This window comes from Parambassis ranga, unplaced genomic scaffold, assembly GCF_900634625.1.
Source record: "Parambassis ranga unplaced genomic scaffold, fParRan2.1 scaffold_27_arrow_ctg1, whole genome shotgun sequence".
Taxonomy (NCBI): domain Eukaryota; kingdom Metazoa; phylum Chordata; class Actinopteri; family Ambassidae; genus Parambassis; species Parambassis ranga.
Genome location: NW_021144800.1, coordinates 2,244,483 through 2,270,342, shown reverse-complemented (window position 1 = coordinate 2,270,342; position 25,860 = coordinate 2,244,483). Strand labels below are relative to the sequence as shown.

At 41.9% G+C, this 25,860-nt stretch overlaps 1 non-coding gene across 1 annotated transcript; it reads right to left on the bottom strand.

Moving 5' to 3' along the window:
- Positions 1-9,844: 9,844 nt before the first annotated feature.
- trnad-guc (transfer RNA aspartic acid (anticodon GUC)) lies at positions 9,845-9,916 on the bottom strand. The gene has a single exon. It is a non-coding gene; the product is annotated as a tRNA-Asp (tRNA).
- Between the last annotated feature and the right edge of the window lie 15,944 nt (positions 9,917-25,860).

The following is a 25,860-nucleotide window of genomic DNA, read 5'->3' as shown; positions in this document are numbered from 1 at the left end:
CTCCTATAGATCAACATTCAGTACATTTAATTTGAAGAGATGACAACATGAATTACATGTTTAACCAACTTAAAACGTACCTGCAGCAAACTTTTCCTACTCGTGTCCCGCTCGCATCTACGGTAGACTGGCACGGCCAGGTTACAGTGATGCGATTGGTCTGAGTCGGACGTCATTACGTGGAAATACAACACGGCCCACAATACAATATATGGGAGCAGTAGCTGGAGTTTTTCACCCGGGTTACAATTGCATTTTAAGCGAGTGAATGCAGCGATCAGTCCCTGTTTACTACAGAGGACGCTATAAAACATTCAGTCAAACCTGTCCAGACTGTTCCAACTGACTGCATCACATCAATGTTATTCTACTTAAAGAAACAGGAAAAAAAACGTAATGATGACAGAACGCTCCTCCTACAGCTGTAAAGCTACAAACATGCTTTCAAAACTAAAGTGTCTAAATGTGATGACACCCTTGCTGTGACTTTGGGACAATCTGACAACATAGTAATTAAAAATGTACAACTCAGAAAGTAGCCATGCTATACAGCTGAAACTTTGAACATATTTTAAAAGATGTATTTACTTAAATATAGTTAAAACTGTAGTCATAGCGCCACCATGTGGTGAGATATAAAGTGTCAAAAACATCGGACAAAACATTAGTGGACAACTTTAAATAGTGTAAGATTTTTTATTTTGGAATATCTAATAGCGTTTCATTGCTATTGGCTAATAAACTTTTGTGGGCGTGGCCATGTGTACTTAATGTACTATAACTGATGCATACTGTAACATATAGCTGCCAAATTTGGGTCACCTATGTAGGCTAGTACTAAGACTTAGTGTACCAAGTTTCATGCGGTTTGGCCTCTGGGGGGCGCTATAGTGAAAACATATGTATTACTCAACATAAATCCATCCTGTTTTTCAAATGCTTCTGTGAAATACCTGATATGACTTCAACAGCACAGCTTTCAGGTGTGAAATGGTCATCTGTAATAGCTGATATCTGTTACACTGCTAACAGCTCTGCAATCACAGTTTCTTCAGGAACTGCCATTCTAGTTAAATTAAGAGATCAACATTTTTAACCACACAAAATTATTATTATTATTATTATTATAACGATTATATTATCAAAGGATATTGAAAACCAACACAGTGCTATGACATAGTAATACTATATTATACTGCACCACTACAGTAATCAAAGTCCATTGAAAGTTATGCTAACTGAAGATAGAGAGGCTCAGAAACAAGTTAAATATTGTCCATTTATTGTTTACAAAGACATCTACAGTGCCCATGTTAGTCAGAATATGTCTATGTGTTTGCGCTGGCTACTGCACCAACAAAAACTCTTATCATAAACACTATGCCAATAACATTCTGACAAAGGTTTATGTGACAAACACACTAGACCACATGGCCTAATGGATGGAGTGAGGCCACCGCTGTGTGTTTTGGTTGCGTACCGGAGCTCGGCTACGTTAGGAGCGGCTGGATAAACGGCGTTAGTCCGCGCGGGCTCGGTGCTTAGTTCTCAGGGAGGACATTTAAACGCAGCCATTGCGTCCTGCTCGGCAGAGAGGCGGACAGGTAAAGCAGCTGCTTGACAATCCAGGTTTTCTTTGCAGTGTAGTTTAATTTAAGATTAAAATATCAGCAAAACCGTAACATTAAGCCGCATATACGCATTGCAAGTTGCAGAGACACCGCGCACGTCTCATTTTAATTCAGCTGCTGCAGCCGACACTTCACGGCAGGTGAAGTGCATTTTAAACTGCCTGAAACATGACAAGCGATCTTTTTCACTTAATATAGTTTTTATTGAGGCCATTTAAAAACGCATATAGCGAACGGACCGCGGTATTAAACTGCTGAGCCCGTCCCGATGTGTTTCTGTTTGTTTTTGTAATTTTACCATGTTAAGAGCGCAGCATTGTGCAGTATTTATGTTAGAAGTTACGCATGGTAATAAAAACACTCTTTTTACACTTTTTTATTGCCGGTATTAAAATGATACCGTCGCTACCTGTGTGCCCCGCCGTATACCTTAATGCCGCCCCACCCTATTTCTGGCTGAGATGGTTCATACATTTAGTAGCATTTAACATTTAAGATGCAGTTATGAGCACAGCATCCTGCTTCTGTTTGTCTTTTTACTAGATTACTTATAGATTACTGTGTGTTGCTCATGCTTGTCATGCAATGAACACAATCCTGATTTATTTTTTGTTTTGCAGGTTTTTGACACATATCAGACAGAATGCGAAGACGAAGACGGCTCGATCCAAAGCAGGATGCACAGTTTAATGCTAGTGCTGAAAGGGACAAAGTAGGATTTGACATCAAATTCATCAATGCCTTCAAAGGTAAGTTGAATCCCTTGATTTAATTATGATTAAATACATCAGCTTACTTTTTGTCATCTATTTGTTATGTGTATTAATTAGGTCGTGGCATCTTCACCACGGCTCCATTTGAAAAAGGAGACTTTCTGTTGGAATATGAGGTGAACTCATAAGCAAGCAAGAATGTGAAAGAAGACAGAGACTTTACCATGACAAGCTGAAGGTGTTCATGTTTGAGTTCCATTTTGATGGAAAACTCTGGTGGTGTGTATTATATTTCGCTTTGTCTAATCAAAACTAAATGACACATTGCTTTTGGTTTAGTGAACACAGAAATAATATTAAATTAAGGATCTAAGCCTCTGGAATGAAGGTATAAATATATATAATGAAGGTATAATTAAATAATAATAATTATAATAATAATAATAATTGAAACCTTTATTAGTCCCACAATGGGGAAATTGCTCAAGGCAGCCCAGCAAAGAGCGCCATACGCCAGTGAGCACACTGGAGGCTATGCAGGTAAAGTGTCTTGCCCAAGGACACACAACAGTGACTAGGGAGGAGTTAGGCTGAGATGGCCGTGGGCAACCAGGCTGAGATGGATGAAGGCAGGAACTTGACAAGTCCACTGCTTGGTCCACACAGCCAGAATGAAACGGTACATAAAATTTAGCACTTCATTCGTTGCGTGTGGCAATGCGTAAGTCCACCAACACGTAATGTAGGTATGTGTGTATGTAGTCACCTGAATGTGACATGTGTTTTGTAAGTACTCTCTCCTGAAAGTGAAAGTTGGCATAGGATCTGAATGTGTGTGTGAAATAAGCAGTAAACCACCAATCCTCAAGGTGCGGTTGATAGTGTCATCAGTTTGTTTTTAGAAGTTCTTGGACAAGCTGAATTTTATCTGGTTTAGTATAATGTGTCTAAAAAACTGTATGTCTAAAAAACTATAAAGGTTGTAAAGCAAGTATTTCTTTACAGTACGTTTCTTCCTCAATTTTGGTATTAACAAAACCTAACATGAGAAAACGGATATCAATGCAGATGTAGTTTTTAACCGTTGGCTCTTTTTTACTGTTTTAGGGAACCACTGAAAATGGCACGAAACAGTTCATCGGTTCTAATGAAATGGATCCAGTTGTCTGCAATAAAAAGGTACAGTATATTGTATGCCATGTTAATATTAGGTTACGTTTATATGGTTTTCTAGCTATCAGTATGTGACTTTTCACATTATTAAACATTACCATACATTTTCACCAACAGTGTCAGAAGCATCAGCTTGTGTGCACAACAGTATCATCCTTGGACAAGTGCATCCAGTGTGTGGGACCTGTATCCTCCTTGAAGTGGCTTGGATATAAGTGCAAAGGTAAGCTGCAGTATTTAGTACAGTGGTGTAGTACAGGGCCGTAGGTGGACGTGCACTCCTTACATCTACCTAAAACATAGGTGCACCTGAAAGGGAAGGTGTCTAATACAACAGTCCAAACATAAATCCTTCTAACGTTTGTGCATACAAACTGATGCAACTGGATGCCAATTGTCAGATATGTTGTTTGTTGTGTCGTGTTCTGTCATAGCCTACTGACACATGCAATAATCATTTTTGTCAATTTAATTATATTAAATAAAGTCTAAATGTGGTGTTGTATGTAGTTCAACACCACCAAGAAATAAAGCCTCCACATTTAAAACTATTGAAACACTGAACCTTCAGGATGGAGGATTTATTGTGGCATTTTTATGGTACACTACATGTATTTTTATCTAGTTGCATGTAATAAACTGATCCTTTGGTGTATGCATTCTCATTTACAGTATCTCACAAAGGTGAGCCCACCCCTCATATTTTTGTTGTATCTGTTGTATCTTTTCATGGGATAATACTATAGAAACAAAACTTTGATACAACCTAAAGGAGTCATTGTACAGCTCGTATAACAGTATAGATTTACTAAAAATAACTCCACATACAGCCATTAAAATAATTTAATTAAATTAAAATTTAATTAAAAAATATAAACAGCTGGCAACAAAAGTGGGTACTATGCTAAAGGTTGTCCCGATTCTTGTCTTTTAATTCTTTTTATTCGCTCTATTAAAATTAAAACAACATTTCTATTGTTTCTGTGTAAATCATTGCTATGACACAAGACATTTTTAATTTACCCATAAAATTAAAACTTTTAAAATGTGTTACAGTTTGTTTGGGCGTCTGGCATAAAAAATGCCTTGAGCGAATTACAGATGACCTCCAGCACCATTCACAGGTGAGTCCCTATATAAGGTTTCTTGAATATCTAACATCTCTTGCTGTTTCCAAATATTTAATTTGTTTCTCATTCTTTCAGGAGCCACAGTCTTCTATATGTTCTGTGGACAATCTGGTGTCAGATGAGGACAATTCAGAAGTGGGTAACCTATCAGATTTTGATCACAGCCTGTCTGATGAGGAGTACATACCAGACTCGGAGTCACAAAATGATAATGATTCAGATACAAGCATACCCTCGATGTCTAGCGGTAGAGAGGTTACAGAAAAAACTCTTATGGCTGAAGGAACATCTCATGGATCAGATGCAGACATCCAAGTTTGGCCTAGCCAATCCAAGGCTCCACCACCTCTTAAAGACCATGTGATTCCCAGTGCTGCTAAAAAATCACATTTAGGTACATCCACCAAAAAGGCATCAAAGAAAAAGCCAAAGGATGAAGCACAGCTTCTCAATCACAACTCAAGTCAATTGACTATGACCATAAAAAATTACTGTTACATTTGTGGTAAGCCACAAAGCAAAATTTCTCGCCACCTGAGAACACATAAAATGCACGCTGAAGTTGTACATGTTTTTTCCCTACCTGAGCACTCACAAGAGCGGAAAACACTATTAGAGAAAATGAGAAATAAGGGAAATTTTAGACATAACGTTGCAGTTTTACAAGATGGAACGGGACCATTGAAAGTTAAGAGAAAACCTAAAACTAAATCATTGGCAGGAAAGTTTATTTCCTGTATGCATTGTCAAGGGATGTACATTCGGAAAGAGTTTTGGCGACATGTCCGCAAATGCCCCTGCAAGCCAGAAAATAAAGATACTGAAAAGGAACCTGGAAGAACCAGAGTGCTGGGTTTGGCTGCTGCTCTACAGACTGCATCCAGTCACCGGATTCCAGGTGGTGTGTGGAAGCTCCTGACAGCCATGAAACAGGATGAGGTTGCTTCGGTTGTGCGAAATGACCTGTGTATTGTTCAGTTTGCCCAGTCCCTCTACAACAGACATGGGCAAGATGCTACAAAGAGTGAATACATGAGACAGAAGCTCAGGGAAGTTGGTCGCTTGTTGGTGTGTCTGCGCTCGGAATTCTCAATACAAAACCTGGAGGAGGCTGTGAGAGAAGTAGTTTGAGGCCACCCTCAAACTACTTCTCTCAATGGAGAAAGGACATCTTTCCAGAATGCAGGGAAAATCATTGGATGAGATTGAACTTGAGGGTATGTATATCTTGAGTGATTATTTAGTCTGAACACAGTGCATGTGTACACTGTCTTCATTTGACCTTTATTCACACCATGTCCCAGAGGAAATTGTGTTTAGTGATGATGAAGCCAAGGACGGCGAGAATGAGTCAGATGATAGTGGAACGGAATTCACAACGGCAACGGAGTGTGAAACTCGTGAACCTGTTGATGCTGCTTCAGAGTCTACAGTCACAGAGCCGCTCCATGACACGGGAGGTTTTGGTAAGTTGCCTTACACTATACTTGTGTTTCTGATGATGAAATGTATTTTACCACGACAAAAACTTTTTTCCATATGTGTTCAGCAGAAACTGTGTCAACAGTGACATCCACGGTAAATGAGACTGTCTCTGTATCTGAAGGTAAGGCAAGTTTAGTTGCAGAGCAATGTTACATAAGGCGTAAACTCTTCTACTTTAATTGTAACTTGATACCTCTGGCAAAATAATTTTAATATTTAATTTTAAACATTGCACTCTACTACATAAAGAGTATTTTCATTATTTTTCAGCTGCAGCTTATGTGAAACTTCGTCTCAGTGGTGAAATTATGATGAATTGGTAAAAAAATGATTTAATCCTAGGAATAAGTAAACAGGAATCTGTGGCAATAGGTAAATGTATTAACACACTTGTTTGTGTCTGTGTCTTCTGTTTTTCTACAAGATGCTTGTCCAGATAATGAAGTAAGAAGAGCACCAAAGAAACCATGGTCCAAGGCTGAGGTCAACGCAGTAATGCGACATTTTAAAGATCACATATCTAAAGGACAACTGGCAACCAAAACTGAATGCACTCACTGCAAGATGGCTGAAGGGTCTGTTTTAGCACAGAGAACAGTGCAAAATATCAGGGACTTTGTTAGAAACCGAGGAGTAACTGCAAAAAGACAGTCACAGAAGGAAATGTAATGTATGTAAATCCACAGATTTGCACATAGAAACTAAGTTTCTAAAAGCAATCAGTTACTAATATGGGAGAGTAACTACGTTATAGTAACAGATTTAATATAAAGTTATTAGAGTTAAAGTTTGTTTTGTATGCATGTGTGACATGCTTTTTTTACATTTGATTAATGTAAATGCACTTATAATCAAATTGAATTTAAATTCTGTGCAAAGAAGAGTACACGGTTGTGTTAGTTAAGTTATCTTTATATTGAAACCTCCCATATTTATTTTGTAGAATGTTCCTGTTAAAATATATTAGCAAGAAGGAAAATGTAAGTGCATTCATTTTTATGCACCTCTTTCTGTTTATATGTTTATTATTTTTAGTTGTGTATTTGTGCAATAGCACGTAGAATAACAATAAGTTTGGTTGCTAGGCAACCAAACTAATTAAACAACCTGTCCATTTAATCCTGTGTTGTCAGGTGTGTATTTATGTTAATCCATGTTAATTTAAAAGTGACGTCATAGTCCAGATAATGCATTTTCTTGTTCTCATAAACCACAGATTTATCAAAAAGTGAAATGTCTGCTCAAACCACAGTTGGAGCAGGGTCATGTGTATAGAGTTCTGTTGCGTGTATCTGAACTCTGAAGTGACCCAAATTTTTTTCAAGTTTTTTAGAGTAACCTAAGCCAACTCCCATAGCTCTAGGACCATGGGAAAGGGTAGCCCATCTAAACCACCTTCGGGCCTGTTTCGAGAAATTGTCCATCTAAACCATAAAAACCCTTGTGTGTGTGTGTGTGTGTGTGTGTATGTGTGTGTCAGTGTGTGTGTGTGTGTGTGTGTGTGTGGGGTCAGCCTTCATCCTTCCTGTCAGCAGAGCAAAGCTGTATCAGTGTCTCATCCAGGTCTCAGCTCCTCAGGCTTTCTTCAGAAGAGCTGTCACTGTTGGAGTATCTGTTGCACAAGTGCTGCACATATCTGATCTAAGTTCTTTCTGAATCCTCACATCTAAAGTTACAGAGAACTTTTACAAACTCCCTTCTTGTTGGCTGCTACAAGCCGACAGCCTCCACACATCAGAGGCCTGCACACCATGAGCTTCCTGCACTTCCTGCTGTTGATGACAGCTCTCTCTCAGATTGGGAGATTAGACTGATGTGACTGTGACATCATGACGTCACTATTCAGAGCCTGCTGTTTAACATGGTGCTTACAGAGAGACAGAGACAGCAGCAGCACTCTGTGAGCCAGGTCCACTCTACTTGGAGGAAGTAAAACAGCCTCATTTCATCAAGATGGAGACACTAAAGAACACAACCAGCAGCTGTGACATCAGCTTTTCCTCTTAATCTACTCAGTTCATGGATGTTCTGACACACGTCCTGCCTCGTGCTTCAACAGGAAGACTCATCAAGTTGATAGCAGCTTCAAAATAAGTGTGTATAAGTATTAAAACACTAAACTGTGACTTCAGTGAGTCTCCTTTATTTGAGCTGATTCATAAAATGATCATAAACACATGACAAATGAAATCCATTCAAACTCTGAAGTTCACCTCATCATATCCCAGTGGCAGACAGAACAGGCCCCCTGAGTGACAGCAAAGCAGTGAGCCCCCTGCTGGTGATCAGCTGCATGTACCAGAAGCAGACAGAGATTTCTGATATGATGTTAAAGGTGTCACAGAGGAGGATCCGACTGTCTGACCTCTGATTCTTCTGTCAGCATCAGACACATCACAGTTTGATCAGTTTTCAGATCACACACAGCAGCATCAGTAACACTGAGCAGACATTATACACTCCATCAAACACACACACACACTGCTCACTTATAACAGGGATAATAAGTAAAGTTCTTTACAATAAATTCACATTCACATTTTATTATCACTTCACACATGGCACAGTATATATGGCAGAGAGTTAAAGGTGGAATATGTAGTCAGAGTAATACCAAATATTGACACTAGGTGGCAGCACTTCAGCCTCCATCCACTGCTGCACTACCAGCACCACTCTCAGTGCTTTTTGTTTCCATTGACTGTACAACATGATTCAATCCATGTTATTTATATGACAAACTATGTGTAGTGTTTCTATGTGTGTAGCTGACATGTTGCTCAGCTTCCATTGGACACATATACTAGATGGAAGCTGCAGCAGGATTGGCTGATGACTGATCACAGGTGTGAACAATCAGCCGGTGACGAGTGGAGCAGGAGCAGCTGCCCATGCTGCAGAGACACAAACAGCAGCAGCACTCTGTGACCCATGTCCACTCTGTGTGTCCTCCAGACAGTCTTAAGATTAAGATTAAGAAACCTTTATTAGTCCCACAATGGGGAAATTGCATTTTTGCAACAGCAGGTACAGACAGCAAAGGATACGTTAAGAAAAGATATATATGATAAAATAAACTACCAATAAAATATAGAATAGAATCATCAGCAGTTTACATATGAACAGTTGTTGCACAGGTGAGTGGAGGGAGAAGTGGTCTGTAAGAAAACTGTACATAGTGCATCAGAAACTAAATAAATAATGTGTTGTACACTGTGGTGTGTGAATATTGCTCCTATCAGAAGTGGTTATTATACAGTCTGACAGCAGCAAAGGTTGTGTGTAATGACGCGGCTCACCAGCAGAGGGCGTGTGATGGAGCAACAAGCAGAAACTACAGGGGAGAAGAGACACAACAAAGATCAGAACAGACACTCAGCTCTTCTCTCTGAGACCATGATGATACCGTCACATATCATCACTGCACATGTTTTTGGCTGCACGTCTGGAAATGAGAGGAGACAGAACATTATCATACATGTTGCATAAGTAAAGTCACATGACATGCACCACTGTAAATAAAGGAAACCACATATTTTTAAGACACTTAGAGCACAGAGCCCAAGAAATAATATAATCTAAAGCTCACAAGACACAAGACGAACAGAACAGAACAGAACAAATACTTTATTTATCCCAAACTGGGAAATGTTTTCTATTGCAGCAGCAATGTACAGGGTCAGTATCATCCTATCTGCTGGTAAAAGTCTTTCTCCCCGTCGGGGAATCGAACCCCGGTCTTCCGCGTGACAGGCGGAGATACTATCCACTATACTAACGAGGAATGCTGACAACCACCATCTGTCATAGCAGCAGCCACCTGGTGCGGTCATGTGTCAGCTGGGGTGTGACGGAGTGGCTACGTCAGTAACTGTGGGCAGACTGCAGGTGTGTGTGCACCCAGACACACACAGGTCCCAGCTGAGAGCAGCCGGACCTTCCTGTCCTCCTGTCCATCGCTGTCCAAGGTGAACCGACACCACCAGACCACAGGGCCATTATTTATTTAGCAGGAAAGAAGAAGATGCTCTGCAGCATTCAGGTGTGTTAACACAGTGCAGAGAGAGGAAGACATGAACAATGGTGTCAGAGCAGCAGCAGCTTCATTTGCTCTGAAACTCAGATCGACTCGTTCAAAGCTTCAAGCGGAGAAAAGGTCGCTTTATTCTGACTTTATCAGATCAGTCTGTTTCCGGTTTGACGCGCCTGTGCTGCGCAACAGCCGCGCGCCACGTTACGTAAGTTTGGTTGGTTTAAAGTTCATGGTGCGTTCAGGTGCATCTGGTTGAATTGAGTTCAGATGATTCTTATTACTAAAACTAAAACATTTATAAATGCATCAATTTGTCATGTTTTATTTTTCATGAATTCATATCGATGATTGAAACTCATCAGAAGAAACATTTTCTCTTCAAGGGTTCATAAATATGTGAATCTAATATTTGCCATGAGGAGAAGTGTGTCAGTCCTCAGAGCTCAGACAGTAGCTGCTCATGTGTTTGTCCTTTCTATAGAAAACAGTCCACAGACTGTTACAGAGGAAGGTCTCAGTGCTTCACTCAGTCTGTTCACACTGTGACAGAAACACACATGAACACATGTTCATTTATTCACATGTTCACACATGGAGAGAAGTGACAGAATTCTGAAGCAAACACTGAATGTGTGTGTGCACTGTTCCACTTACAGCATGTGACATCAATAATAACAGCATCAGAGATGTTGGTGTGTTTACAGACTCACCAAAATAAAAGCCTGAGAACCAAACCTGGTCTGAGGCTCTGATGCTAAGCTAACAGCATGATTAGCCTGTTAGCATCTACATGAAGGATCAATAACAACATGCTGACTGTGTGTTTCTGTGTCATGTTGCTGTGTTTGTGTGAAGGTGTGAGCTCTGCTATGAGTCAGTGTGAGGACAGAGAGGAGGGAGTCCCTCCCTCTAAAAGCCCTCTGTGTGGGGACCATGAGAGCCGGACCAAAGCTCAGAGGTAAGAGGACCGTCTCTGACTGTCCATGACTCTTCTCCATGTCAGAGCTCACACTCACATTATTCACACATCTGTGTGTTCAAGAACAAAGCAGCAGCACACTGCACACTCTGCTGGACCTGGACCTGGACCTGGACCTGGACCTGGGCCTGGACCTGGACCTGGACCTGGACCTGGACCTGGACCTGGACCTGGGCCTGGGCCTGGACCTGGACCTGCCAGCTGTGTGTCCATGAAGAGTGATCGGTCAAAGGATTATCCCATTGATTTCAAAGCTGTTGATCCATCTGAGGGTCAAAGGTCAGAGTTAATGTCACAGCTGCAGTTTGTTTCCATCATTATTAAACATTTAAAGTGTAACATGATGTTCAGCATCATTTTTCCAGAAGAAGCTCAGAGTCAGTGTTTGTGATTCTCTCAGGATCCAGGATGTGAGAGCAGACTCTGCTGGACCTGGACCCAGCTGTGTGTCCATGAAAAGTGATCGGTCGATGTATGAGCCCATTGATTTCAAAGCTGATCAGCCATCTGATGATCAAAGGTAAGAATCACTCTGGAAGTGTCTCCATGCTGTGATGAGCTCTGCTGGACTCTTGGGGTTGTATGTGTTTGAGTTGAGATTGTCCTACGAGGCTTCCGTAGTAGCATAATGGTTCCAGAGCCAAGTGGAAAGTTTCTGCTGTGTTTTTTCATCCTGCTACATGTTTTTTAGTCGTCTGAGAATATCTGTCTGTAAGTATTATGTTTCATAAGCCCTTACCTTACGTCATGCGCTCATAGGAGGCACTTTAAGTTATTTAAGTTTAAGAAAACGGGTTAAAAGTGTGACGCTAATAGCGCTAGCGACCCTATGGGTTTTTCAATGCAAATTAGCATTGTGCTAATCGCTAGCGGTTTATGCATTTTTCTGTTGTCTAGCTCAGCTATGTTTTGTCGGCCTGCAGAATTCAGCATTGATCGTGTTTCGGGTCATATTTATGCAGAAATATAGAAAGTTTGACCAACTTCCCAAAACGACTGTAGCTGTCAGCCTATATGTAGCTAGGAGCTAGTCTCCTCCTCCTCAGATTCCCAGGGTCCTGGTTTGGATTTTTGCACGTACCTCACACTGCTGATTATTCTGACTTGAACACAGCCTGTGCAGAACTTTAAGGTGGCTTCTGTTCTTCGGTGTTTTTGGTTGAATTTGGTCAAATTGTGATCAAATAAATTGTGTGATAACAGTTGTTCAGTCTCTTGTAGTGGCCATCATGGACACTGATCCAGCTCTGTGTCCATGAGAAGTGAACATTTCACAAATGTTGATACCACTTTAAGTCCTGTTTCTGTAACTTAGCAGAGTTCTTCAATGATCATGTGGGTCTACTTGGCTCTGTAAAAGACCCATAAGCAGGTCTGTGTTTGTAGATGTATAATAGAAAGTATCAGTATGTATTTATGTTGTCATGTTATCATCTCATGGTGGTTTCTGAAGGCTTTAAGTAAAGGAAATAACAAAGGTCTGCAGTGTGATGATATAGACTCTATATCATCACACTGCAACATTGTCTGACTGCGATTCATTACAAACCCATCCTGCTGCACATCGTTTAATGTTAAAGAAAGAGAAACATGGTGAGTGGAAGATTTAACCATAGGCGTTGCTACCATTATATATATATTATATATCAGAGGGGGACGTGTCCCCCCCACATTTTAAAACGGCCCGTTTGGACCCCCCCCCCCCCCCCACACACACACATTTACTGAGTAGGAGATTCCCAACAAAGACACGGAGAGTTAGAGTTGTTTTCAGCATTAACCCATATTGTAATAAGGCCAGGTTAGCCCCTGTTAGCCTGCTAGCTTCAGCCTCGCCTAGCCAGTGCACAGCCACCTGCTCCTATTCTTATCAGCAAGAATAAAACACATGTGATGGACCGTCAGGACACAGTGGTGCATTATATGAACAGGAAACACTGATGTAGCAGATGAGGCAGGGCGTCATTATAAACACATCCACAAGGTTTGTTGTGAATTCAGCAGTTTTATAAGCAAATAAAAATAAAGACATGCATCTTTTTGTAAGTTAGTATTTTTAGTGTTCCAGTATTATCTGCATTAAGCAGTTTGGTTCATTTTTCTATGGGATTTGCCAGTTTTTTGTCTCTGTAAATGAGAGAAGGCCTCAGATATGGAGGCTGTTAGTGTAGTAGCACCAGTATGTTTGTTTGTTTCACTTGGAATTAGTTTGTCACCGAGTTTTTGTTGAATCTGTCTCTGAAATAGTCATGAAGTGTTTACTTCTGTAGGTAAAATAGTTTATACTTTTACCCACCCACCCACAGAAGGTGTCCCCCCCCCACATTTTTAATGCTCCCCACGCCACTGGATTTAACTGAACTCTTAAAGCTGTGCTGGCAGCCATTAAAGCAGAATATGTGAAGAAGAACAAATTACAAACCTGCTGGATGCAGCTGAACAGTGTGGAGTCAGGATAGTTTTCATTTTTAATACTCACATTTTGTGTATTAATTAATTTTCTTCACCAGTCCATTGACTGTTGCACTTTGTATTTATTTCAGTCTGAGGTTTCAGTTTTCTTTCATCTGAAATAAAGGCCTTCAATGTATTTGCCTGGGACTACTTTTATTCATGGTAACAGAGCTAGCTGTGCCCCAGGTAAACATTTCCTGCATTGAAAACTGACAATAGATATTACTGAAACATATGAACATGTGGACATAGGGGAAGCTAATAAGACACAAGCTAGACATCAGCTCAGACCTTTGACTTGGAGGAAATGTGAACAGCTGGACCTCAGGGACTTTAATTGAACCCCCCTGGTCTAAATCAATGTGAACATATGATGACAGTGGAAGTGGAATGGAACTCTTAAAGCTGTGCTTCAGTCATTAAAGCAGCAGCAACAGGTTCAACATGAGCTGGATGTGTGGAGTTGGGATAGTTTTCATTTTTAATACAACAATGCTTGTTTGTCACCAGTCTGTTGACTGTTGTGTATCTGTTTAAAGTGAAAACACATCAAAACACTTAGTGACGTGATTGTGTTGTTAAATGCTGATGTTTCTGTCACAGACTGCAGCAACCCAGTGTTCAGACTCCTGCTCAGGACGCCATATTTATGGTGAGTACAAACAGATTCTAACTACAACACAACAGTCCTGGTGCTCTACAGAGACCCAGAGCCTGACCCCTGAGCAAGCATTCACAGAGACAGAACTGTGGTAGTAATACTTATAACTACAGCAGCTGTGCATACACAACACTTCATATCTAATGTTGTAGATTCAAGTAATACATGTATGAACATAAGCTGTAATATCATGAAACACTGAACTGTTATTCTGCTCCTCAAAGTCTGAGAGTTTATACTCTGTTGTTCTGTTCCAGCTGCTGGAGGAGAACATTGTCAGGTTTGTGAAGGATGAGCTGAAGAAGATCCAGAAGCTCCTGAGTCCAGATTACCCAGAATGCTCAGAGAGTCAGAGGGAGGATGAGGAGGATGAAGAGCAGAGGAGCAGCAGAGAGTCATTAGTGCAGATCACAGTGCACTTCCTGAGGAGGATGAAGCAGGAGGAGCTGGCTGAGCGTCTGCAGAGCAGTAAGAGGATTTGAAGAGCTTTAACATGATGGAAAGAGGAAATGAAGTTTACATTTACACACTCTGCTGTTAATATGATGCAGACATCTGTGAATTCTTCTGACTGAAAACACAAACTGTTTGTCTACAACTGATGAACAGATTTCATGGAGACAGAAAATATTTGACACATTTATTGTAGCGTTCACTTATTAATGACATTTATTGTTTGTTCAGGAACTGCTGCTGCAGAGTGTGGACGTAAACTCAAGTCTAACCTGAAGAAGAAGTTCCAGTGTGTGTTTGAGGGGATCGCTAAAGCAGGAGAGCCGACCCTTCTGAACCAGATCTACACAGAGCTCTACATCACAGAGGGAGGGACTGCAGAGGTCAATGAGGAACATGAGGTCAGACAGATTGAAGCAGCATCCAGGAAAGCACACAGACCAGAAACAAGCATCAGACCAGAAGGCATCTTTAAAGGCTCACCTGGAAGACAGGAACCAATCAGAACAGTGATGACAAAGGGAGTGGCTGGCATCGGGAAAACAGTCCTAACACAGAAGTTCACTCTGGACTGGGCTGAAAACAAAGCCAACCAGGACATCCAGTTCACATTTCCATTCACTTTCAGAGAGCTGAATGTGCTGAGAGAGAGAAAGTTCAGCTTGGTGGAACTTGTTCATCACTTCTTCACTGAAACCAAAGAAGCAGGAATCTGCAGCTTTCAGCGCCTCCAGGTGGTCTTCATCTTTGATGGTCTGGATGAGTGTCGACTTCCTCTGGACTTCCACAACAATGAGACCCTGACTGATGTCACAAAGTCCACCTCAGTGGATGTGCTGCTGACAAACCTCATCAGGGGGAAGCTGCTTCCCTCTGCTCGCCTCTGGATCACCACACGACCTGCAGCAGCCAATCAGATCCCTCCTGACTGTGTGGACGTGGTGACAGAGGTCAGAGGGTTCACCGACCCACAGAAGGAGGAGTACTTCAGGAAGAGGTTCAGAGAGGAGGAGCAGGCCAGCAGGATCATCTCCCACATCAAGACATCACGAAGCCTCCACATCATGTGCCACATCCCAGTCTTCTGCTGGATCACTGCTACAGTTCTGGAGGACATGTTGGAAACCAGAGAGGGAGGAGAGCTGCCCAAGACCCTGACTGAGATGTACATCCACTTCCTGGTAGTTCAGACCAAATTGAAGGAGGTCAAGTATGATGGAGGAGCTCAGACAGATCCACAGTGGAGTCCAGAGAGCAGGGAGATGATCCAGTCTCTGGGAAAACTGGCTTTTGATCAGCTGCAGAAAGGAAACCTGATCTTCTATGAGTCAGACCTGACAGAGTGTGGCATCGATATCAGAGCAGCCTCAGTGTACTCAGGAGTGTTCACACAGGTCTTTAAAGAGGAGAGAGGCCTGTACCAGGACAAGGTGTTCTGCTTCATCCATCTGAGTGTTCAGGAGTTTCTGGCTGCTCTTCATGTCCATCTGACCTTCATCAGCTCTGCTGTCAACCTGCTGGAACAACAACAAACAACATCTGTGCAGTCTGAAGGCTTTAGAGACAAACCTAAACTAAAACACCTCCACCAGAGTGCTGTGGACAAGTCCTTACAGAGTCCAAGTGGGCACCTGGACTTGTTCCTCCGATTCCTCCTGGGCCTTTCACTGGAGACCAATCAGACTCTTCTACGGGGCCTGCTGACACAGACAGGAAGTAGCTCACAGACCAATCAGGAAACAGTCCAGTACATCAAGGAGAAGATCAGTGAGAATGTGTCTGCAGAGAGAAGCATCAATCTGTTCCACTGTCTGAATGAACTGAATGATCGTTCTCTAGTGGAGGAGATCCAACAGGCCCTGAGATCAGGACGTCTCTCCACAGATGAACTGTCTCCTGCTCAGTGGTCAGCTCTGGTCTTCATCTTACTGTCATCAGAAGAAGATCTGGAGGTGTTTGACCTGAAGAAATACTCTGCTTCAGAGGAGGCTCTTCTGAGGCTGCTGCCAGTGGTCAAAGCCTCCAACAAAGTTCTGTAGGTGGATTTATGAACCATTTCAAACATGGCTGATTTTTATATGAACAACAAAACATTGACTTTGTGTTCAATCTTTTTTTTTCTCAGACTGAGCAGCTGTAACCTCTCAGAGAGAAGCTGTGAAGCTCTGTCCTCAGTCCTCAGCTCCCAGTCCTCTAGTCTGAGAGAGCTGGATCTGGATAATAACGACCTGCAGGATTCAGGAGTGAAGCAGCTGTCTCGTGGACTGAAGAGTCCAGACTGCAGACTGAAGACTCTCAGGTCAGGATCCAGCTTTTTGATCATCAGTTAAATTCTGCTTCATGTTCATGTTGAAGATCTGTTGGATTTTCCTTCTTTCTTCTTGAGTTCATGACATGTTTTGTTCCTCCAGTCTGTCAGGTTGTCTGATCACACAGGAGGGCTGTGCTTCTCTGGCCTCGGCTCTGACCTCCAACCCCTCCTATCTGAGAGAGCTGGACCTGAGCTACAATCATCCAGGATACTCAGGAGTGAAGCTGCTGTCTGCTTTACTCAACAGTCCAGATTGTAGTCTGAAGACTCTCAGGTACACAGAGACCACAGAGCATGAGTCCTCCTCAGTCTGTCAGTTTAGCTCATATATCCACAGCTGTTGATGGATGGACTGAAACTGCAGAGAAGAAATAATCACTGATCCCTGATGTTCATCTTCCTCCATCATTAAGTGTCCATCATGTTAACTTCACTTTTCTTTATACACGTTCTTCATGTCAAAATACATACAGACTGATTTTCAGTCACACTTAGTGCAGATCAAATACAAAATGATGCCCTACTTATTAATGTCCTCAGCTGTAAGAACCACTGAATTATTTCCACAAACAAATGTTCCTGAAACAATCCATATGTGAAGCTTCAGAGGAGACAACAACACAATGGTAGAAGGAGGAGTTCCTTCAGTCAGAGACAGAGAGCAGGGAGACACTACAATATTATCACTGTAAAAACTACACACAGACATGAGTGAATGTATTTATTTGAAGTGTGTCAGAAACTCTTCCATCCATGACACATGTGAACCAGGCTTGTGTTTGCATATAGAGTGAAAGGAACAAACAGTCAGAGACAGTGTGGCTTGTTTGCTGCTTTGGATAAATGCACAATGCTGAGATCAAACCTACACTGTTGCTGCATGAAGAGGATTTTACAGTAAAGCACTGACAGAGAGCAATATTTCACAGAATGGAGGACATGAATAAACACAGAGCAGATCAGGAGAGACTCTTCTGGAGTCGACACAGATGAGTTTCAGTCTGTTTGTGTGTCTCTGACAAACTGAGGAACTCTGCTTCATGTTGATCAGCAGTTTGGACTCATGTTGGTTAGAAAATCATTCTGACTGTGTTTCTTCCTGCAGGGTGGAGCATGGTGGAGAGCAGAGGTTAAAACCTGGGCTGAGGAAGTGTAAGTTTGACTCAGTCTTTCCTCATGTTATTGTGCATGAGTCAGTGTTCTATCAGTCCATCAGAGCTGTTGTAGCGCAGCCTCGGCGGTTGGATTTCTTTGGTGTTTACTGGAGTTTATTACTCCCCAGCAGGAGTTTTAGGTTCCAGCTTTGTCATTGGTTTTCCTTTTTTCTCTTGTTAGGGAGCTTTAGTGTGTTGTAGTGTCTCTGTGTTTGTTTGGGCACTGCTCAGCTCTGAGTTCATGAACTGCAGCCTAAAGCTGGATCCATACTCCGCGAGACAAAGAGCGGAGAACGCGCTCCACGGGTGGTAAGAGATACAAAAAAAAGGTCTTTTCCGCACTGAGGTACCATACTCCACGAGACGCGTGTGTGCAGAACTCCTCATACGGCCCGCCCACGAAACTATAAGGAAAGACTTTACTGAGTTTTTTAACACACCACAAGGACTTGTGCCATGGCAAGAGGGCATTATACACATCTACTGTGTTCCAATGTGCCTGCGATACTTCAAACTGTCCGGTGATGAGCTGTGAAGATGCGACATTAAAAGTAACAATAGCAAAGATATACAGACATTGTTAACGAGCCTATTATGCCCGGGTATGTAGGAGTATATAGAATGGTAATAACAGTCACCATCTGGTATGTGTGAATGGCTGTCTGGAGTTATTGGTGACAAATCACCCTGACTTGCCTTTCTTTCTTTCTTTTATTGCTCATCATGCCAAACCGGTATGGTCTTATCTAAATCTGTTGAATCAGTGCTGTTTATACACCTACCTATATACCTGGAGAGGCTCTTGCGCTTCTCCACTTTCATCACGCCCACAATAAATTCCGACCAATCACAGCATGGTTGCCGCACAGCCTTGAAAGACAAAGTTCGGCCCGGGCCCTGTGCACAGGAGTGCGGATCAGCGGGCGGTCAGAGACAAAAAATGACGTCATTTTGTGGGCGTAACGTCTGCAGGGGGGAAAATGTCTTTGTCTCGCGGAGTATGGATCCAGCTTAACACTGAAACCAGCCTGTGTAGCTGCCGATCTGAGAGTGGGGACGAGTGGGGAGGTGCAGACATGCTGTGTGTGGGTTTCCCCTCAGCCTGGGACATAACAGAGACAACCAAAGCAGACAAAAGACAAAATCCAATAAGAGACCACAAAGGGTTGAAAAGGTCCAAACACAGGAAGAAACAGCTCCACAGTCCAAAAGCAGGCAGGACTCAGACACAAAGAATCTCATCCAAAGGGTCAGACTGGACTGATGGACTGAAGAGTGAAGACACTGAGACACTGAGCTGTGAGCAGCATTATTAGGGTTAGGGTTAGGGCGAGAAACGCCACTGTTTAAGAAAACGAGTTACCACCAAAATAAGTTTCACACGGGGTCTCTGTTTAAAGTTTGTAATCAATTAGTAACAAAACACGTTATCCGCCATGTTTCCCTGCACCGCTTCTTCCCTTTTTTCCCAATCTGCTACAAACACCCTGATTTTCAGCACAATGCAGCATTTCCATTCAACCAATCACGGGGCAGCTTTCCAACTGTCATGGCGGCGCCCTGTCAGTAGATAGAAAGTATGTCCAGTCGTCTTTTAAATGAGTGTTTTAGCTATGTGACATGAATAACTTTGACAGTATCCATGGAGCAGTCCTCTTTTCTTCCATGGGAAAAAAGTGGAAGCCTTCCAAACAGAATCCCGAAACTCAGCTGGAGGGAAAATACCGGCCACTTCCTGTTCACATACTAAAGAGAAAAACTTTTGTCATGTGGTTCAACTGACAGCCGGCGAAATAATATTATTAGAAATACATATATAAATACATAAAATGAGTTTTTTGATGAAATGGATTTATAGCTTTTTGGGTGTTTAATAAATGTTTAAAATCAAAATATAGATCAGATTTTTTGATGTTATTACAAACTCATGATGATATATTACAGTTTGAAACATAAACTAGAAGTTTCATATAAAAACTTTTTGGAAAGAAAACACTTTTTTCTGGATTTATAGCGTTTTGGAAGCAATCTCTTCATTCGTTAGGCGGGACAGCCGAAACCAGTTAAACAAGCTTTTACTGACAGCTCTGAACAGACCACATTAACTTATCATTCATTTAGTGCAGCCGCCACAACTTCCATTTCACAAACCATTGTTTAATCTTCAGTTATTATATTTCCCTTTATTTTGCTTTGTGCTTTGGTTTCATTCTGTAACACTGGACTTATTTTTATGAAGGTTTGAACTCTGACAGTGTTTGAACAGGAGAGAAAGGAGTATAAAGTGTGTAGTGAGGGCTTCACAGCCTTAAAGCATCTAGAATAACTGTAAAAAATAAAGCCCATCACTTCACGGATTTCACCTTTTGCGGGTTATTTTTGGAACGTAACCCCGCGATTAACGAGGGACCTCTGATGAGAAGGAAGAGACTGGGCTCTCAGCTGCAGTAAAGGGGGCAGGTCTGGCTCCAACACAGGTTTCAATGTGCAAGATGTCTTGCCCTCACATTCTTCTTCCATTTCCACTTCCTGAAACTTCGGCCTTCGCTGTCAACCTTCCTTTTCTTACTCACACTTGCCATTTTAGAAATGGGCAATAAAAAAACACAGATCACTGGCAAACAGGGTGGTGAGAGTTTGACCATGTTTGCTGCCATCTTGTGGTGAAATGTTAAATATATATAAATAATAATCATTTTTAAACGTGTGATTTCATCCTGTGGACAACAGTACTGGTGGCATATTATGACATTATTGATTTTATGCCAGAGGCTTCGGCCCAGTGAACATATGAACTGGACTTTTGGTCTGTTCTACAGGAAGAACCCTCAATGATAATGCACCAACAATCCCAACCAAAGAAAGGAACATAAGGACAGAAGAACCAAACAGGAAAGAAAATAGAAATAACTATTGTATATATAACCTAGAAAATTCCACAAGACATTTTGAGTGGGCCAATGCGCGCTCACCCACACTCTGCTGCCGGTCCGCCCCATTATATACCACCAAACCTCATTCCTGATCACCGGCAGATGTGAAAGATGCCACTGATGACATTTCATGCTTTTACAGTGTTTCTGATTGGTTTTATATAAGGTTTAATAGGCCCCAAGCTTCTCCATTCATTCTGAATGGAGGAATCCTAAAGATGTGGATGTGACTTTGGCTGCTATTTTATGAAGTTTGGTAAAAGACATGAACATGAGGACTCAGTATGATAAAGTCCAACTCCTTATGAGCAGTTTGCAGTTGAAATGAATATTCTGTGTAGAGGCATGCCAGACTGATAGGCTTCCAAAGTTAGCTGGGTTTTGTCAGGGATCTCACCAGTTTCCCATTATTTCCTATGAGGGGGGTTAGGTCAGCTTAAGTGGCTTGCCTGTCAAAACAAAAAGTGGCACAGACATGGGGACTCAATATGTCAGAGGTCTAATGTTTATCTACATTTTACACTTCGAATGAAGGTTCTGTGTGAAAGCATGCCCAAACGCCATGCCTTCAAAGTTTGACAGTGATTTGATGCCTGTGTGGAGGGTCGATCGCAGTTTTTCTGGATTTTTTCAAACACCGTTTATCCGATCGCTACCAAACCTCAGAGGGTAGTAGTCCTGACGGAGCCGGTCGATTTGATGTATAATTTGTAGGGGTGGCTAGCGCTAGTTAGCTGTGAAATGAATTAGAGTCTTTTATTTTGAAAATCAGTGTGTGTCTGTGTAAGTGTGTGTGTGTGTGTGTGTGTGTGTGTGTGTGGGGGGGGGGGGGGGGGGTGGGTTGGGGACACTCCCTAATGCATGTTAAAACATGTTTAAGTGTTTTATTTTGAAATTCTACACGTCAGCCATATCCTGTTATTGTGCAGGGTCTTTTATTTTGAAAATCCATGTTTGTGTGTCTGTGTGTTGGCAGGTGTGTATAGTGTGTGTCTGCATATTTCTGGGTGGCTTGTGTGTAGTTTACCAGGCCCAGTAAGGTCTGTAATGATGTGGAGGCTTTTATTTTGAAAATCTGTGTGTGTGTGTGCGAGTGTAGTTGTGTATGTTTCTGTATGGTTGTGTGTGTGTGTGTGTCTGCCTCTCTATGGATCAATACAGTGAAGTTACATTGGTTTGAATGAACCCAATGCATTGTTAATGGGAGCGGCCATCTTTGATGATGTCATCAGAGAAGTCAGTCAGAGCACCTGTGGAGGTTACCATGGAAACAGCTCCCTCAGTTTTCGGCTTCCTGGTTTTGTGACTTTTGCCTTTTTCTCTCTCTCTCCATTCACTGTCTATGTCGTTCGCCCACTGGTTTTTTGCGATTTACGTGAAAACCGTACGTCGGAGCGGAAAGAAAAGTCACAGCACAGGTGTCCCGGTACAGCCGGACGTCCTGTAACAGTTTCAGGTCGCTCACATTAAAGCTGTGGGACTAGTTCTGCTGAAAATGTGTCCAGAAGAAGGAGAATAATACAGAAGCGGAATAAGTATTTACAATAGTAACAGTGGAACAATATCAGGATAGATCAGGAGGTCTGAGTCTGGTCTTTCAGTCCAGATCCTCCTCCAGACTCTGATGAAGGAGCTTTTGGATGATGCTCTTTATCCAATGATACAGTTGATGCTGCTGTTCTTCTCATGTTCTAAATGTGTCGTCTGTCTTTACTCACATTGCTGCAAATATCCAGTTTGTGTTTGAACACAAAGCTGATAGTTGTGTGTTTGTTCAAACATTAGTGACAAAAAGTCTGATGATAAACTTTGTATGAATGAACAACACATCAGTCAGTAAAGACAGAATGAAGCCATCAGATGTGTCAGATGATAAACTGCAGCTGTGTCTTTTTCTCTCCATCAGATTTCTGTCAACTTGAAGTCGACACAAACTCAGTGAACACAAACCTCAAACTGTCTGACAACAACAGGAAGGTGACACATGTGGAGGAGGAGCAGCCATATCCTGATCATCCAGACAGATTTGACAGGTGTCCTCAGCTGCTGTGTAGAAATGTTCTGACTGGTCGCTGTTACTGGGAGGTCGAGTGGAGAGGAGATGTTTATATATCAGTGAGTTACAGAAGAATCAGAAGGAAAGGAGGCAGTGATGACTGCTGGTTTGGAGGAAACAATCAGTCCTGGAGTCTGTTCTGCTCTGATGATGGTTACTCTGTCCGTCACAATAACAGAGAAACACTCATCTCCTCCTCCTCTGGCTCTCACAGAGCAGCAGTGTATGTGGACTGTCCTGCTGGCACTCTGTCCTTCTACAGAGTCTCCTCTGACACACTGATCCACCTCCACACCTTCAGCACCACATTCACTCAGCCTCTACATGCTGGGTTCTGGTTGTATCCTGGTTCCTCAGTGAGTCTGTGCTGTGTGTAGAAGCAGAGTGTGTGGAAGTGACAGCAGCTTCAACTTTGTGCTTTAAATGTTGATGATGTTTCACTTTCATTTGAATCACTGACTGTGATTTCAGGTCAGAACATGTTTTTGTCTTAGAAGCAGTGAAATGAAGAATGTGAAGCTGAATTTATGATCATGAACTTTGACATGTCCTCACAAATGAAACCCTTACATTAAGAAATGCATGATTCCATGTTGTTATGGCTCTGATATTAAAATGTAGTATTATAATAGGAGTTAATGGACCTAAGTGGAAAACACCATTTAAAACTGCTGCAATACAAACACTAATAACTCCAACTCAATATTTTGGATAAACTTTGACATGACAGATATAAAATAATGCCTGAGCCTCCCAACTTGTAACATGACTTGTCTGTCCGTTCTTTCTCTGCTCCCTCTCTCTCTCTCTCTCTCTCCCTCCCTCCCTCCCTTTCTCTCTCTCTCCCTCTCCCTCCCTCTCTCTCTCTCCCTCCCTCTCTCTCTCCTGTCTCTCCCTCCCCCCCCTCTCTCCTCTGTCTCTCCCTCCCTCCCTTTCTCTCTCTCCCTCTCTCTCTCTCCCCCCCCCCTCTCTCTCTCTCTCTCCCTCTCTCCCCCCCTCCCTCCCTCCCTTTCTCTCTCTCTCCTCTCCCTCCCTCTCCCTCCCTCTCTCTCTCCTGTCTCTCCCTCCCTCTCTCTCTCTCTCTCTCTCTCTCTATATATATATATATATATATATATATATATATATATGTGTGCACTCGCGCTGGCTCCCTCTGGTGGACCATTTGTATATTACTACAGGTTTCATAGTTTTTTTTATGTTATTTATTTTATATGTTTTTTTTTCATACTTCTTGATACCACTTAGTATTTCGTGAGAATTACTTACTCTGATTACTCTTATTACTTACTCTATACTGGCCACTATTTACTTTGACAGCAAGGGAGAATATTTTTTCCAACTGACTAATAATTCAAAAGTAACATTTTCACAAAAATATTCTAGAAAGATAAATCACCTTTTAAATCAATCAAAAGATGATGTGGAAAAATTCTATATTTCTGCTGTAGACTGAACACAAGTCGAGTACCTTAGTCCTGGCAAGTCTTTCCCAGTGTCCCTGCTGCTGTTTGACTAGTTTGAGAACGGGTTGGTTGGACTTCATTTCCCAGCAGCACTGTTCAGCAACAATATTCTGGTAAAGCTCCAGGTCGGCTCTGTACTGACGACCATTCACTCTGCCACTGCAGAACAAAAAGAGGGCATCAACACACTCCAGGTTTCCTCCATACCAGGTCACTTGTTTGCAATTCTGAAGCATTTAAGGCAATTTACGATTTCAATTTGCAAAAACACAAAAGGGAACATTAATATTCTACATTGTTTCATGATCATCTCTCAAACTCTATAATCTTCCCCTATATCCCTCCTCATTCTTTGTCAGGGTGAACCAATAAACCACTATAATTCCTTGGAAGCTTCCCACAGGTGAGCAACCACAAGGAATCATGTATACTGACAGTCAAGAAATGCACCAACAACCAAGTTACATATTTGCTGCTGATAGAAGGTCTTAGGAATCAGATGGGCAAGCTGTATTCTACTGTTATGTAATGTATACAATGAAAATCTGACACAAATGAGGGCGGGTATATTGAGTCTGTGCAAACAAAGAAGTTTGTTCCCTGACATGAATGAATGTAACTGCAGCAGAGTAAAGATATCTTTGCTAAATTAGTATAATGTTAGGCCAATCAAATTTCATGATAATGTAATCACAAATTAAATGTAGATTTCCTTTAAATCCAATTATGAGACAGCTGTATTATTCAGAAACAACAGAATACAGAACAATCACAGTAGCACCAAAGGAAAGTGACTGAATGAGATGCCCTTTACATTAAACTGTAACCCGGAACTGTGTCACACCGTTTGTTTGTCTAATTTACAGACTGGCATGCCGAACATGTACCCACTACCACCAGTGTAAAATGCTCTGGACAGAAAGTTCCACTGAATGTTGGATGTGATGAAAGTGAGTGAGCAAACACTGGTGGTCTGGTCCTGACAGACCTGTAGATGACTCTGTCAGAGAAGAAATCACAGCGCTGACTTTCTGGGTTCACCAAGATCACTCTTGCAACTGCACAGTTGACCGTCTGATACCAACGTACATGGGGGTGGTAACTGAAATCCAACAACAAAACACTTAGAACAATGTAACTGTATTATTAAGACCACATATTGTACGACGTCTCGTGCCTTTTTGTTGAGTCGTCTCTTCTGTTAGAGCTGATGACCTGCTGTCTGTAG